The sequence below is a fragment of the Paramisgurnus dabryanus genome, chromosome 18, assembly GCF_030506205.2.
Source record: "Paramisgurnus dabryanus chromosome 18, PD_genome_1.1, whole genome shotgun sequence".
NCBI lineage: Eukaryota > Metazoa > Chordata > Actinopteri > Cypriniformes > Cobitidae > Paramisgurnus > Paramisgurnus dabryanus.
This window is the reverse complement of record NC_133354.1, coordinates 1820271-1835512: the sequence shown is the minus strand read 5'-3', so window position 1 is coordinate 1835512 and position 15242 is coordinate 1820271. Positions and strand designations below refer to the sequence as shown.

Here is a 15242-nt window from a genome sequence, read left to right as displayed (position 1 = left end):
TTTGCTTTGCCTATTTCTCTTTGCATTCTTTCTTTTCTTTAATATGGCATCTTCAGGTTTTGACCAGTTATGCCAGGAAGCTGCAACTATTTCAAAACATCTTGACATGAAAGCTGACAATGCTGAACTTGAAGCAGCTACCAGGGAGGCTGAAGAAATTCTACAAATGTTCAATCCTCCACTGGTAATGCTAATTACATTTCAGTTTCCTTCTTCATTTGGTTAATTTTTTATTTACACTTAAGTTGCTTTAATAAATGTATATTTTTATCTGTTCATAGATTTCCAAGTCCTTACTTTCAATCACTTTTAGCATTTTATTTTAACATGTTTATTTCCAATTTTTTTTCAGCTGAAAAAGAAGACCAAACGAGCGATTTCCTGGACTCAACAGACACAGTGAACTTTGAACTGCATTTCAAAGGTAATATTGGTTATATAAAATATCCGTATATCCACATAAATGGACTCAGGTCCGTAATAGTGCCAATATAAATAATATAGTTTTATAAAATTGATTGTTGTCTGTTGTTACATCTGTAGCCAGCTTCTCAGCCGCAACACCGAGAACCAGAGTTGAGGTCAATGTACTGCTGAGAAAAGTGCAAGATCTGTTTAACCAAAAATATAGTAAGCATATGTTCAAACACTTTTTAAGTCTTGATAACCTAATATACCTTAATGTATCCATGGCATTATTATCAAATCAATAACTTATTTGTGTCCATCAACCATACGATTGACACATTACCAAAATGACTGTTTACAGCCGGTACACTGGCTATTAACAGGATGGGAGAGTCACAATTTTCCGACTGTGTTACAATGTGTAAAATGTACATGCATGTGTTTGCCCGTGTCTTTCAGAGGATGCCGGAGGTACTGGAAGGCTCCCCTACCAGTCCCTGGTAAATCAAGGCATGACAGTTAAAGTTGCAGGACAGCCTCAAAAAGCCATCCTATTATGGAAGGAAGCAGTTGGAGGGCATTTTGCAAGCTGCTGAGGAGATTTCATTTGAAATCAGTAAGTGAGATTAACAGTGGTTTTGTTTCTCCACCTGTGTTTCGGCAGATCACTTGGCTCTATGCAAAGTGGAAAAAATAAGTTAACTAAACAATAATACGGGCCTACATTTGAGTCTTTGTATAGTGCAGCACTGGGTGGGTTAAGTTTTGACCCACAATAAGTAAATATTGGATAGAACAAATGCTGGATTGTTGTTGTGCAACCATGGGGTATAATAACCCAGCAGTTGCGTTAAAACAACCCAGCATTGGGTCAATATTAACCCAGTAGTGTGTTCTGTCCAATATTTACCCAACATGCGTAAAAAAATAACCCAGATATTATAATATATACTGTGGGCCACTATATTTCTCCATGTCTCCCCAACCAGTCGAGGCAAATGGCTGCCCATTCTGAACCATGGTTCTGCTCGAGTTTGCTGCATATTAAAAGGAAGTTGCCATTGCACTCTCAGAAAAAAGGTATAAAAGTTGTACCTTTTGGTCACTGGTACACTACCTTTTAAAAAGGTCCTAAAATGTACCATTTAGGTACAGATATGTACCTATGAGGTACCAGCATGTAGCTTGGTGGTACCAATGTATACCTTTTAGGTACAAAAGTGTACTTTTTGAAAAGGTAGTGCCCCAATGTCAACTTTTGTATCTTCATGTACCTTTTTTCTGAGAGTTTGTAGCCTAATAATATAAAGAGTACAGTATGGTCTAGACCTACTCTGTTTGAAAAGTGCTGTGAGGAACTTTGTTATGAATTGGCACTTTAAAAATTAAATGTAATTCAATTGAAACAGATTCAGGTTATAGATTCTGTATGTGTCTATGACAGTTTGTAAGGGATGTAACACTATTTCTTAGTTGCAGTTTCCTCATTACAGTGGACACATTTTCTAAAAAGGCACCTCTCCAGAATATCCTATAGCTGCTTAGTTGAATTTGAATAGTGATTGTGATGGCCCTTGGCAACAGTTGAATTTTATCTATAAAATTATATTTCTTCATTAATACTGCTGTGTGATGCAGAAAGACCAGTTATTTGTTATGCTTCTAAGTGTTTCTTTTTTTCCCTATACATTAATTAGATGCAGCACAATGCAACTCCACTGACAAAGCAGAAGGAATGTCAGAGGTGATGGACGAAGAAGGTACGCTGAGTTGTTTTTATTTTATCTTTAAATAAATATATTAAACTTTTAAATATATTAAACTTAAGAAGCATAGTTTACTAGATATGTAATTGTGGTCATTACACTGTACATTTCACCACTATACACATTATTAAAACAATAATCAAATCAAAAGATGAAATCTGTGTGTGATAGTTTAACATCTTCAAATCAACAGACACAGCAGATGTTGCCCAAAAATTTTAGAGGCTACCGGTATGTGTGAAAATGGTATTTCTTTTCATTGTAATACAATTTGAATGGTATTGCTTAAGTTCAAGCTTAATTAAAACTACTCTTCTGAAAAGTCTGCCATTGACATTGGACACAAAGAGAAAAGCTCACTTGTTTGAAAATTACAATTTAGATATACAATACTTATTAAGGTGACATTTAACATCTTTTATAGACCATTTTGCAAGATGTAAACAACACTGGTCCAGAAGCACGTCCTGTATCAGTTTTTTAACACAGCATAAACGTTGGGATAAAATACAACCAACAGGACATATAAAACTTAATCAAAAAGTTAAAGAAAATTTTTTAAGATGTTTTCTTTATGTTTGAAATAAAGAAAACCGTTACAAACTGAAACAGGAACTTGCTTACATCTTGCAATGATAATTTTACACTTTGAATTGGCTGTTGATATTTAGATGCAAACAATGAATGGTACTGTATCTGTATTTGACCTACAATTTACTAATTAACTATTGACAGTATAAATGTTGACACATTGCATTATGAATTTGTAATTTAGATTCAAATGTTGTATTAAGAAAGTTGTTATTATGTTTTATGTTCTACAGAGCTGGAAGAACAGTCCTCAGAAACAGCCACTACTGTAGCTATCGTGATGACTGCAGATTAAGGTATCTTTTCAAATTGTGCTGATTTTTATGTCCCATTGTGAATAATAAGCTCTTCCTTATAGTAGACCAGGCCAAGTAGACCTGGTTTGGAGGCAGCAACATGTATAAAAACAGGTAGTTTCAACAGATTACAATACTTTAACAAGAACAGATATTGGAACAGAACCATAGACCAAAACATTTTAAAAGGGAAACAATCCACTACACAGTGACACATTGTGACAAATCAGGCTCCAAATCTTTCATTTAGGATCTAACAGCATTAAACTAGATTCACTTTGTAAGTCTTTCAACGGGCAGTTTCCAGGCAGAACGTGCAGAATATATAAACAAAGTTCTGTACATACATTTGGGACCTAAAGTATAAAAACATTTTAAAGGGTGTTGTCCAGGACATTGTCTTAAATTACAAACAGAGATAGAAGGTGAGCACACCAACAATTGCTTTTAAAATGATGATGTTCCTGTGTACAAGCCTATGAATGGCTAGAACAGGCCAACCTACGACTGTATGAGTTATGGCATCACAGTTAGTAATGCTAAAGCTGAAGAATAAAGTGCTGGTGAGATTTTTTAAAATTGAGTTACACTTCTGAATCCTGTTTGATTTACATACATTTCTGAAATGGAAAACCCAGAGTTTTCCTTGTTTCCGCTTTCTGAAATGTCCCCCAGGAATTCTTCTTTGTTGACCTGCTTGTATCTTATGATTGAGCGTCAGCAATACCCACATTTTAATTTGGCAATAGAATATTGAATAAACTGCCTTTGAAATGTTACTTAAAATATGCTCTTGAGTATTAATTCAACTAACTGGCTTGACTTAAATATATTTGTTTTGATAGATGGAGGCCATTTGTGCTGTGTCTGCCGCGTCCTTTTCGATGACAGGAAGAAAAATGCTTCAAAGAAGTGGCGTTCATGGTCACAGTGCACAGTGTGCCAATCATGGTCACACACTGCATGTGGTTTTAAAAAAACATGTGCCTTAAATGCCAGTGTAAAGACACCATGCAAACAGCCTGTAGCGTATGCTAGTTACACAAGATGTTTTATGTTTTAACTTTGAGTTGTTTTTACTTTGTTCATGACCCCATCCCTACAAACACACACACACATTTTTTTTTATTTTTATGTATTAGGTGCCATTTAATCTTTTTCATGCAAATGTATTGTAATGATTACACTTATAATAAAACATATTTTTCATTCACTCTTTATTGTTGTCATTTGTTGGCACCATAAGTGTGGTCCCTTTACCTGGGACATGTGGGGACCAATTCATATCTATTGTACTGAATTTAGTCCACAGGTTGTAAATGATAAGTAGCCTATTGTTTCATATTTTATCAATGGTTCGGTAGGTTGGGTGTTGGCAAAGACCTCGCCATACTTTTCAATACAGTGAGTCAAAGTTCGATTTCATGTTATGATTAAATAGTTTACATAACTTTCACTTCTTTTTGCAGTCTTGCTGTCACTGAGAGGTATTTGGCAAATTGGATATTGAAAAGTTGGTTTATGTCAGAGCAGTAGTGATACTTGTGAAAACTTTGATATACAACTGAACAGTACAATTTAAACAACTTTAAATACAATGGTTGCTATAAAGGATGATGGGGATGATGATGTTATGTGTATCTGCTTTATCAAAGTGATTTTCCTCCATCACACAGATGAAGTTGAAGCAAATCTCTATTACCACATTTAATGTTATGAAAAGAACCATCATGACAGAAATATATATTTATATATGAATTGAAAGTAATACAAAAAAAAATGAGACCAGAAACACATCATGAGTTAAAAAACTGGCTATGCTCAGTTGTAAGGAATTTTTTGGAATGATTAAGTAATTTCACATTTTGTGTTAAAATTAAAGTGACAACACAAGTAACAAAATTTGGTGTTCCAATAATAAAACTGATTGTGTTGTTTTAACACATCTGTTTTTAAAGTGTATGTATTACTCTACAGAATGCTGTACCATTCATTAACAAAGTTTTAAATAATATATACTGTATACTACACTTTACTATAGTATTGGTATTTACTATAAATTACTTTAGTACTTTTTATGTGTGCAGAATTTTTATGACTGGACACACCTGATCCACATACATTTACGGTATAGTTTGCATACTGCTCAGGCCTGTCTTTCTGCTTAGAAAGACGGAACATGAAGCAATACATAGGCTTCCTATACTATACACATAGCTGAAGCATTCAGTTTCTCAAAGTGTTTGGAAGGAGGGGAATGGTACTCTAATGGATAAACTAAATAGGCCTGTTTACAATTTTTAGTTGAGCTCAAAAGAAAACATCTAAACAAAAATAAATAGGCTACAAAAGATGCAAGAGAGCAAACATTATGTACATTATGTAGCAAACATTGTGTATAATGTTTGCTAATCTGGGTATTGACAACCAATAGGCCTAATAATAATCTACTAGCCTACAATCAGAGACGACTACCCATCAGACTATGATCTTATTTATTAATGGTATGTTTTAATTATCATAGCAGCATTGACATAAATAGATAGTATATGCATAGAAGCCCAAACAGAAATGCACAGTTTGTGTGTGTGGCCAACACCAGGTATTCATCAAGGTGTGGGGTCTGTTTACACAGCCAGAAACAAACAAACAGCTTTATTTTATCTAACCGTAACCTTATTGAGCCTTCAAAGTGCTCTCTGAAACTACACCTGAGATGGCTTGTGTACTTGAAATGAGAACATGAAAAGTTTGTTATAGAGCTAAGCCAAATACATCGTTAGAAAGATCTTGACCTGCAGAATAACATATGTCAGTATAAAGAATCTACATGGCTCCTGCTTTGAAATACGGACCTTTAAAACATCACCTTGGTGCATTTTTGAATGCTTATAATTAGGCAACAAAAGGGGCTATAGACATGGGACAAACTCTTAATGAGAGCTGACCTCAGTTATAATGTCAATATAGTCAACAACTTGGGACTCTATCTATCAAATATGGTTAAAATTTATTTAAACCTATTTAACATTTAAATATTTAAAATCTGATTGCATAAGTGTGTTAACAATCCCCTAAACACCTTGTACTCTCAACTCACTATTTACAACCTCCAATTATAAGAAAAACACAAATGTTTTAAAAAACTACAATTCCCTACATGTGTGCAATGCAGCTTGATACAAATCAACACTAAAATTGTAGTTTTTCTGATTTGCAAAGTAGGGCTGTAAAAACATATATCTACTGAATATATAAACACCTAGTTCAGACAAACTATTAATTATGCTGCATCTAGATGATCTACGTTAAGAAAATGTAAAAAAGTTGTTTGTTTAAGATATTTTAGCAGAAACAGTGTTTTTTGCTAGATGGGATACAGCTACGCGCTTTAGGGTTAAGTTTGGGGTAGAATTGGGATGTAAACAGCGGATCTGTCTAGATGTGATACAACTTGTCTTAAATCGCGTGAAATGTTTGGTTTAGGGTTAGGTTTTGGGGATAGGATTAGGACAATAACAGCGCTCATCCGCGAGATTTTGCTGTTGCTGTATCCCTTCTAGCCACAACGCCGAAACAGCAGAACACGCAAACCCCGCCTTCAACACAATGCACTTCTGTAACCTTCTGCTACCAAAAAACTCATTTCTCAAAATCGAATTAGAAATTGTTCAAAATGATTATATTGTTGAGTTATCAAGTTTTTGTTTTCTGTAGGAAAATGTTGAATGTCATTTAAAAAGAAAACACGTCATGCAACCAACGTGGTTTCAGTAATAGCAGCCAAGCAACCACCATAGCAACGAACTATATAATACTAAATGTAATATAATGGGAAGAAAAAAGTATTAATCCACATCAACTTAGTTCGGGAGAATTTCAAGCCAATATGGTTATGTAAGAACCTACTGTATGTGGCAGTCTTGTGGATTATGACTGTGAAATCATTGTATAAGTAATTTAAGTTAATCACTATTCATTCACCTCTAAAGTGTGCTGTGACAATTGCTGAAATCATGACTATAACTCATTGTGGAAAACATTTTATTTTTTACAAACTTTTACAGTATTTGTTTCAAAGGATTCAAGATTCAATACTTTGTCATTTCAACTTAGCACACAAAAACAAAACACCTTACACACATTTGTACATTACAGTAAATAAGTAACATCACAATGATAAACACACAATTTTGTCCTCACACAGACTAGTGTGAATATGTGTGCTTAAAAACAGTACCTACGCTTTAAAATAAATCAGACCTAGTAAAACATCATGTTTGCACAAGTAAGGCGAGCATTATATTACACCACCATAAAGGTTTCTATGATATGCTGCAACATATACATTTACATCATTCTTTTTACAGAATACAATATCAGACTAGAAATTAAAAAAATATCTGTAGTGCTAGTTCAAGTCTCAAGTCTCAATTTATTTATAAAGCACGATTAAAAACAACTCCAGTTGACCAATGTGCTGTACAATGAGATAATGACTAATTAAAAAAAACACAAATATACAAACCACATCAACATCAGACAACAAATATCATCACGAGTCATAGGCCTTAGTAAAAAAGTATGTTTTTAACTTAGATTTAAAAATATGTAATGTTGGGGATATTCTTATATGAAGCGGTAAAGTGTTCCAAAGTTTAGGTGCGGCTATGGCAAAAGCTCGGTCACCCCTAGATTTTAATTTGGACTTTGGAACAGTTAACAGATTCTGGTTGGCAGACCGAAGAGTTCTTTCTGGACGATATTCACCCAACAAATCCGAGATGTAGAGGGGAGCGAGTCCATTTAACGATTTAAAAACGAGCAAAAGCACTTTAAAATCAATTCTACACTGTACCCGAAGCCGATGTAAAGACATTAGCACAGGAGAAATATGTTCGTATTTACGAACGCCGGTTAACAGCCGCGCAGCGGAATTTTGAACCATTTGTAATCTCGCTATTAACGAGCTATTTATTCCCACATACAGCGCATTACAATAATCAATTCTGGACGAAATAAAAGCGTGGGTTGCAATTTCTAAGTGTTTAAAAGAAAGAAAGGTCTTCACTTTAGCCAGCATTCTTAATTGGTAAAAACTCGCTTTTACAACTGCATTTATTTGCCTATCAAATTTTAGTGCACTATCGAAAAATACACCTAAGTTTTTTACACTTGATTTGACCGAAGAAGATAAAATACCAGAATTTCCAAAAGAATTTTCCAGAACATCGGGCGAGCCAAACACAATGATCTCCGTAGTTATCATATTTATCCACATTGTCATTATCACTCTTATCATTGTATACCAGTGTCTGTATGCTTGGCATGGGGAGGGCCTGACACAAGTGGGGGTTGTCTGCAGGAACAAAGTCTGATACATGTGGGTGAAACATCACAATGGCTTGATGTAGTTTTCTTTCCAGCTGTTGGAAGCGTTGAATGAGTCTTCATATGTAAGGCATCAATCCCTCGCCTCCTCGAAACATCATCTTCTTCAATCTAGAAAACAAAATGCTATGTTATGTTACCAGGTGGTTTCTAATATGATTTGCAGGTAGTTAGTTTGTCAGATGGTTACTAGAGTGACTGCTGTGTGGTTACTAGGGTAAAGTAATTATACTTACAGTGTCATCAAAGCAGAAGTAGACATGCCAAGAGGGATCACATGATTCCTGAAAATCAATTGTCGCAGGTAAGAAGCTCATCTGCGGTGACCATTGAATGCTGTTGTATTCTTTTATTGCCTGTCTCAGTCTATTGCTGGAGCTGGCTACCTGCTTGGAGAGTCTAATGGCAATGCCCTGCCCATCTGAAGCAAAGCTAGGAAACAAGCATGCAGAAAAATGAATGTATTAGTTTGTATTATAGTCCTTTTTAAGTTCAAACCTAATGTCATATTGTATCTACTTATCCACTTATAGCACTATACATGGATATATTCTTCTCAGGTGGAGGAGGACTGCTCTCTCTCCCTTGATTCAGTTCTAGCCTTGAAGTTGGACTCTGAGCTCACGGTCCACATCTTTAAGGGTAGACTGGAAGTTTGAATCCGACTCTTGCCATCTTCTCCCAATACGGTATTTTTTCTCAATGTTCAGCAGAGTCCTCAATTCTAATATCTACACATTACAAAAAGTACAGCACAAAAGTTCAGTAGCTAGCAAGCAGAAAGCATTACCGTGGTACACCTGACCAAACATATGTTACAAGTAAGGCCTTGGTGGTAATAGATTACTTAAAGGCACTTAAAGAAAAATATTTTACTACAGGGCTATTCAGATCTTACCCTGGAGGGCCAGAGCACTGCATAGTTAAGCTCCAACCCTGATCAAACACACCTGAGCAAGCTAATCAAGGTCTTCATGATCACTAGAAAATCACAGGTGGTTAATGGTACATAAACTCTGTAGTGCTCCAGCACTCCAGTGTAAGATTTGAATAGCCCTGTTTTACTATGTTCTTACCTTAACTTAGACGAATTAATACATAACTATCTTTTTTCAATGCGCGCACTTTTAATCTTTGTACAGTGCCTTGTGAATGTATTAGCGTTTAGCCTAGCCCCATTCATTCATATGGCTCCAAACAGGGATGAATTTAGAAGCCACCAAACACTTTTAGGTATTTAGACGAGTAAGTATGGTGGCACAAAATAAAACTTTTGTGTGGAGCCATAGGAATGAATGGGGCTAGGCTAAATGCCAACACATTCACAAAGTGCTTAAAGGAGTAGTCCACTTTATAGATGGTGCCCATTGACTTACCATAGTATATTTTTGTCCTACTATGAAAAGTCAATGGACCCCATCTTTAAAGTGGACTACTCCTTTAACAAAGACTAAAAGTGCATGCATTGAATAAAGATAGGTATGTATTAATTCATCTAAGTTGAGCTAAGAACATAGTAAAATATTGAAAAACGGAGGTGTTTTCCTTTAAAGACGTCTGTAATTACCAAAGTCTTACATAAAAACATTAAACTCTTACTTGAACTTGTAGAACTGAATCAGTCTAATGATGTAGTCGCTTTTCCATCTACAGACAGAGTCTCTGAAGAAAAGACGACATTACTACCACAGTACCACTGTAATAAAGTAATTAATTTCATGTTACTTCTGTTTCTTTGTTAATAGTATTCATGACATTCTTACAGTATTTAAGACTTTAACTTCAGTTCCTTACTTATTGGTTTCTGTTGGGCTAGCTTTTTTTCCATCTCGCCATGTCTCCTTCAGAAATCAACACTATACAACAACAATAACAGAAAACAAGACACACATCAATCCTAAATACTCTTGTGCAAATTGCACTTATAAATGGAATGTAATATTCTCCCATCTACAACTAATTGTTACCTGCTTCTTATGTGCATTGTTTACCTGGTGCCTCTCTGATGACAGATGAGATATCTTCTTGAGCAATATTTTCTCTGCTTTGTCTACTCTTTGCAGGAGCTGCACCTCTGAAAAGACAGTTTAATCTACTTATAGTATGCTTACCATTTTGTGTGTGATTGACTTCACTCCAGAAAATATAAAATGTATAAACAGTGAACCACCAGCACAGAATTTTGAAAGGTTATACAGCAGTAGACACACCTAGGTCAGTTGATTTCCTCCGTCCATAATGCAAAAGGGCATCAGTCAGTAGGTCAAGGCGATGAGATGGAGTCATCTCCTTTGTGACTCTGGAAAATCTTTGGAGGAAAGACCACAGCCTTTCCATTCCTTCCCCGTCTGTGAGCCCAAACCCATCAAGCCATCTGGTACTGTACTTGATCTATGATTAAAGCAAAGTGGTAAAATATCACATACTGTATACTGACACGAAGCATGATCCTACTGCTTATAGTGATCTTATAGTTATCATAGTATTTGCAGGTTTTGGAGGCACCAATTTCTTTGTAGCAAGCACTACACTGGCGTGTTCTGGATCCAGGTGCCTTGTGTGTGTCAGTGTGTAAGTTGGCGAGTGAGTGAGTGAGTGAGTAGGAGAGTGAGTGAGTGAGTGGGAGATATTTTTTTAATTCTTTATTTACTAAACATTGTATGTATATAACTATTTACAACAAACCCCAAGATCCGCCCACTATCATAAGACTATATAATAAAATAAATAAATAAAACGCCAATAGAATAAAACTGACCAAAAAGAAAGATCTAAATGTCTAAAGATTTCTGAATTGTACCACAAATGTATTAAAAGCACGGTGTTGTTGTTACTGTTTTTTACTATGTATAAAAAGGCTGAACTACTGTGGTAAAAGCATAAGGTTTGCTGTTACTGTAATACAAAATACCACAGTAGAAGTAGACTAACTGCGGTAAAAACCTGGTACGATTTGTGTACTATGAACACAAAATACCACAGTAGAAGTACATTGGTAGTTAATTCCAAAAATATGAATATAATAAAATGATCGAGGATCTGTCACGTTATGTTAATGGTGACTAACATAACGTGACTAGCTTTTCACCCACTGCTTGATTATGTGTTGTGTTGAACTTATTTTGAACAAAAAGAAATTATGTAATATAGATGACCAATACAATTCAGAGAACATTTAGAAGCCGATCTGGATTAACACATATAATGAATTTAAAATCAAACAAACATACACTTTATGGTATACTCACCGAGATGTGATGACATTTGTAAATTGATGATAAATATCGCGATGATGTGCGAATGAGATTTGGGTCACGGCAGGGCGTAGCCACGAGTGTGCCGGAGCCACCCAGAGTGGCACACCTAAAATGGATGCAGAATATTTATTTATAGTTTCAATTTTGTTGTTTACTTAGGTTTATTTTAAATATATATATATATTCTTTCACACGCAAGTTACAAATATTTTATCTGACCCCTTGTGTCCATGGCGACGGGTCATGATTGTCACGTGACACACCGCAACAACAATAATGTATGCTATTCGTTTTATTTCGTTTTTTCCTTTTTTTTTTATTAAAAATATTAACTAACTTGCTTACCATGTCAACTATCTGATATTCCAATCCTTCGTTTAAAGATCTTCATAAATTATCTTGATCTATAACGAGATGAGTCGATTACAGCACCTGAATTCCCCAGCGTTTATGGTTATCTTGCCTGCCTGTGACACACGCAGATTTTCAGATGCACACCCAGAGGTTTTTTTCTGGCTACGGGTCACGCTTCTTGAATGCGATGAACAAAATCGTATGGTATAGTACGATTTAATATATTCGTATTAATTAGCACGAAATCCCTGCGACACAGGGCTGTGTTAAATGCGATGAACTAATCGTACGATTTCGTACGAGCCAGCTCGTATGATTTCATACGATTTAGCCACTTGGTTAAATCGTTTGAATTATTACGAATTCGCTGTGAGATAGGGTTGGCTCCGACATAAGGGTCCTATTAAAACGTGTCTTTTCTACCTAGATTAACTGGATACGAATTGAGAACAGAAGATTATGCAAATCACTGATTAAATCAACCAACCAATCATAGGCACAAAGACATCAGTCAATGTCCCGCCCCCAAAGACCCAAAAGTCATATTGATCGAGCGAGCGTGTGTGGTGCAGCTGTGAGAGCATAGAGATAGTCAGAATCGAGCAAAAGCTCATCCAAGCCCTTGCTCGCGTGACTGCATTTGTGCGCGCTGAGCGGAGGTGCGCTCTCGCAAGGATGCTTTACACAATTGTGTTCTGCTTTTTCGCGCTCGAATAGTGTTCGCGTGCTCGTATCTCTCACTCGCGCATGGTTTTTGTGCGCGCGGGGTCTGATTAAACACCACACCTTTCTTTCCCATTCTGACATTCAGTTTGGAGTTCAGGAGATTGTCTTGACCAGGACCACACCCCTAAATGCATTGAAGCAACTGCCATGTGATTGGTTGATTAGATAACTGCATAAATGAGAAATTGAACAGGTGTTCCTAATAATCCTTTAGGTCAGTGGTTCCCAACTTCAGTCCTCAAGGTCCACCTCCCAAAATGTTTTAAATGTCTCCTTATATGAAACACCTGATTCCACTCATCAGTCTTGTTCCAGAATGTTTAAAATGTTCCTTAATTAACACACTAACAAGCTAATGAACTGAATCAGCCCTTACAAAAATTAACCATGGTTTTACTACAGTTAAAAAAAAACATGGTTACTGTAGTAACTACAAGAACCATGGTTTAACTATGGTTTTTGAAAACCATGGTTGTCAAAACCATGGTTATTTTGTAGTTACCATGGTTTTCAAAAACCATAATTAAACCATGGTTATTGTAGTTACTACAGTAACCATGTTTTTTTGGTTTTAACTGTAGTAAAACCATGGTTAAATTTTGTAAGGGCTGATTCAGTTCATTAGCTTGTAAGTGTGTTAATTAAGGAACGTTTTAAACATTCTGGAACAAGACTGATGAGTGGAATCATGTGTTTGTCAAAACCATGGTTATTTTGTAGTTACCATGGTTTTCAAAAACCATAGTTTAACCATGATTATTGTAGTAAAACCATGGTTTTGCTCATAGTAATCAATACACCAAAAAAAACATGGTTACTACACTTTTACCACAATAAAACCATGGTTAATTTTCGTAAGGGAGGTGTTTTATATATGAAGACATCTAAAACATTCTGGGAGGGGGGGCTGAGGTGAGAGTATACTGTTACCGTGGTAAAGCATGGTAAACTAGACGCGTATCGGGTTTTACCACGCAGTAGCCGAAATAAACTGTTACTGTGGTAAAGCATGGTAAATTCGACGCGTATTAGGGTTTTACCACGCAGTAGCCGAAATAAACTGTTACTGTGGTAAAGCATGGTAAATTCGACGCGTATTCGGGTTTTACCACGCAGTAGCCGAAATAAACTGTTACTGTGGTAAAGCATGGTAAATTCGACGCGTATTCGGGTTTTACCACGCAGTAGCCGAAATAAACTTTTACTGTGGTAAAGCATGGTAAATTCGACGCGTATTCGAGTTTTACCACGCAGTAGCCGAAATAAACTGTTACTGTGGTAAAGCATGGTAAATTCGACGCGTATTCGGGTTTTACCACGCAGTAGCCGAAATAAACTTTTACTGTGGTAAAGCATGGTAAAATCGACGCGTATCGCGTTACCTTTATCCTAATATTAACTGATCGAATCTGCGTCACGTTAAAGCTGAGGATGGCATTTAATCGCTTTAGTTACGATGTGCTGATTTAAAATCATTTTGAGATACAATAAGCCTAAGCAGAACTGACAGATATAAAACAGCGATTGAATTGAACACTTTTAACCTGATTTATATAGAGTAATAAACTTTATATCAAATTAAAGACACTTAACTTACCAATGCGTTGTTAAATCTCGCGATGTAATGAAATGCAACTCCTAATGTAATGTCACATGGAGTTCTTCTCTTTAGCGACCCCAGTGGACGTTTGTTTTTCAAAACTGTAGCAATACGTGCCTATTGGTACATATTTTTGGCGCTGCAAAAAAGTGTGCAGAGGTACGTATTTCCCATGAGACCAGGTTGATTTTAGTGCACCTTTTTCTCCTCAGATAGCATTTGTTAACTCTCAACATCCCTGGATCTCAGTAAATTTTCAAAAGCTGGCTACGACCATGCATAATTTATGAAATCAATATGAAATTGTTTAAAGAAAGACATTTAAAGACATCCATATTCTGCTGGATGGTAGATGCAAACAAAATTACTGACATTTGATGAAATTCAATTTCTTCACCCGACAGAGAAAGAGAACAGGTTGCACCAAACCAGCCGAAATAAAACAAAACTGAACTGAAGACATATATATTTCAAAATGTTCTACCGTAGAAAAAAATTATAAAATAATATAGGACATATATATAATAACTGTGGTCACAATATTGATTACAATGAGATAAAACGCTTTTCTCTTCATGTGGTTTTCCTCCTCTCTCTCTCTCTGTCTCTCTCCTGGTCCTGACTGCTTCAGAGCTCTGAGAACAGCCAAACAACAAAACAACTGAATGGAGAGAAAGATGAGGAGCGTTGTCATCGCATAAGGCAAGTACAGCTTAGATAAATATAACCAAGTCACAGTAAGAAATCCAGCAGAAGCAAATGTTGCCACCCAGGCCACAGCAGAACAGATCAGTCTGTATCTGAGAGGTTTGAACTTCAGAAAGGTTACAGGATGAACCACAGCCAGGTAACG

At 36.0% G+C, this 15242-nt stretch overlaps 1 long non-coding RNA gene and 1 pseudogene across 8 annotated transcripts; one reads left to right on the top strand and one right to left on the bottom strand.

The window, feature by feature from the left end:
* The first annotated feature begins 43 nt into the window (after positions 1–43).
* LOC135787981 (general transcription factor II-I repeat domain-containing protein 1-like) lies at positions 44–4274 on the top strand (annotated as a pseudogene).
* A 2945-nt stretch (positions 4275–7219) lies between these two features.
* LOC135721593 (uncharacterized) lies at positions 7220–14574 on the bottom strand. 8 transcript variants are annotated; one of them, XR_010521517.2, is made up of 10 exons: positions 14387–14574; positions 12055–12113; positions 11701–11815; positions 10663–10843; positions 10444–10526; positions 10247–10308; positions 10052–10148; positions 8994–9183; positions 8689–8884; positions 7220–8563 (listed from the first exon to the last, which is right to left on the bottom strand). It is a non-coding gene; the product is annotated as an uncharacterized lncRNA (long non-coding RNA). The 8 variants fall into 8 exon arrangements; XR_010521520.2 differs by lacking the exon at positions 12055–12113 and having other exon boundaries at positions 10420–10526; XR_010521521.2 differs by lacking the exon at positions 12055–12113 and having other exon boundaries at positions 10052–10114; positions 10420–10526.
* Positions 14575–15242: the final 668 nt, after the last annotated feature.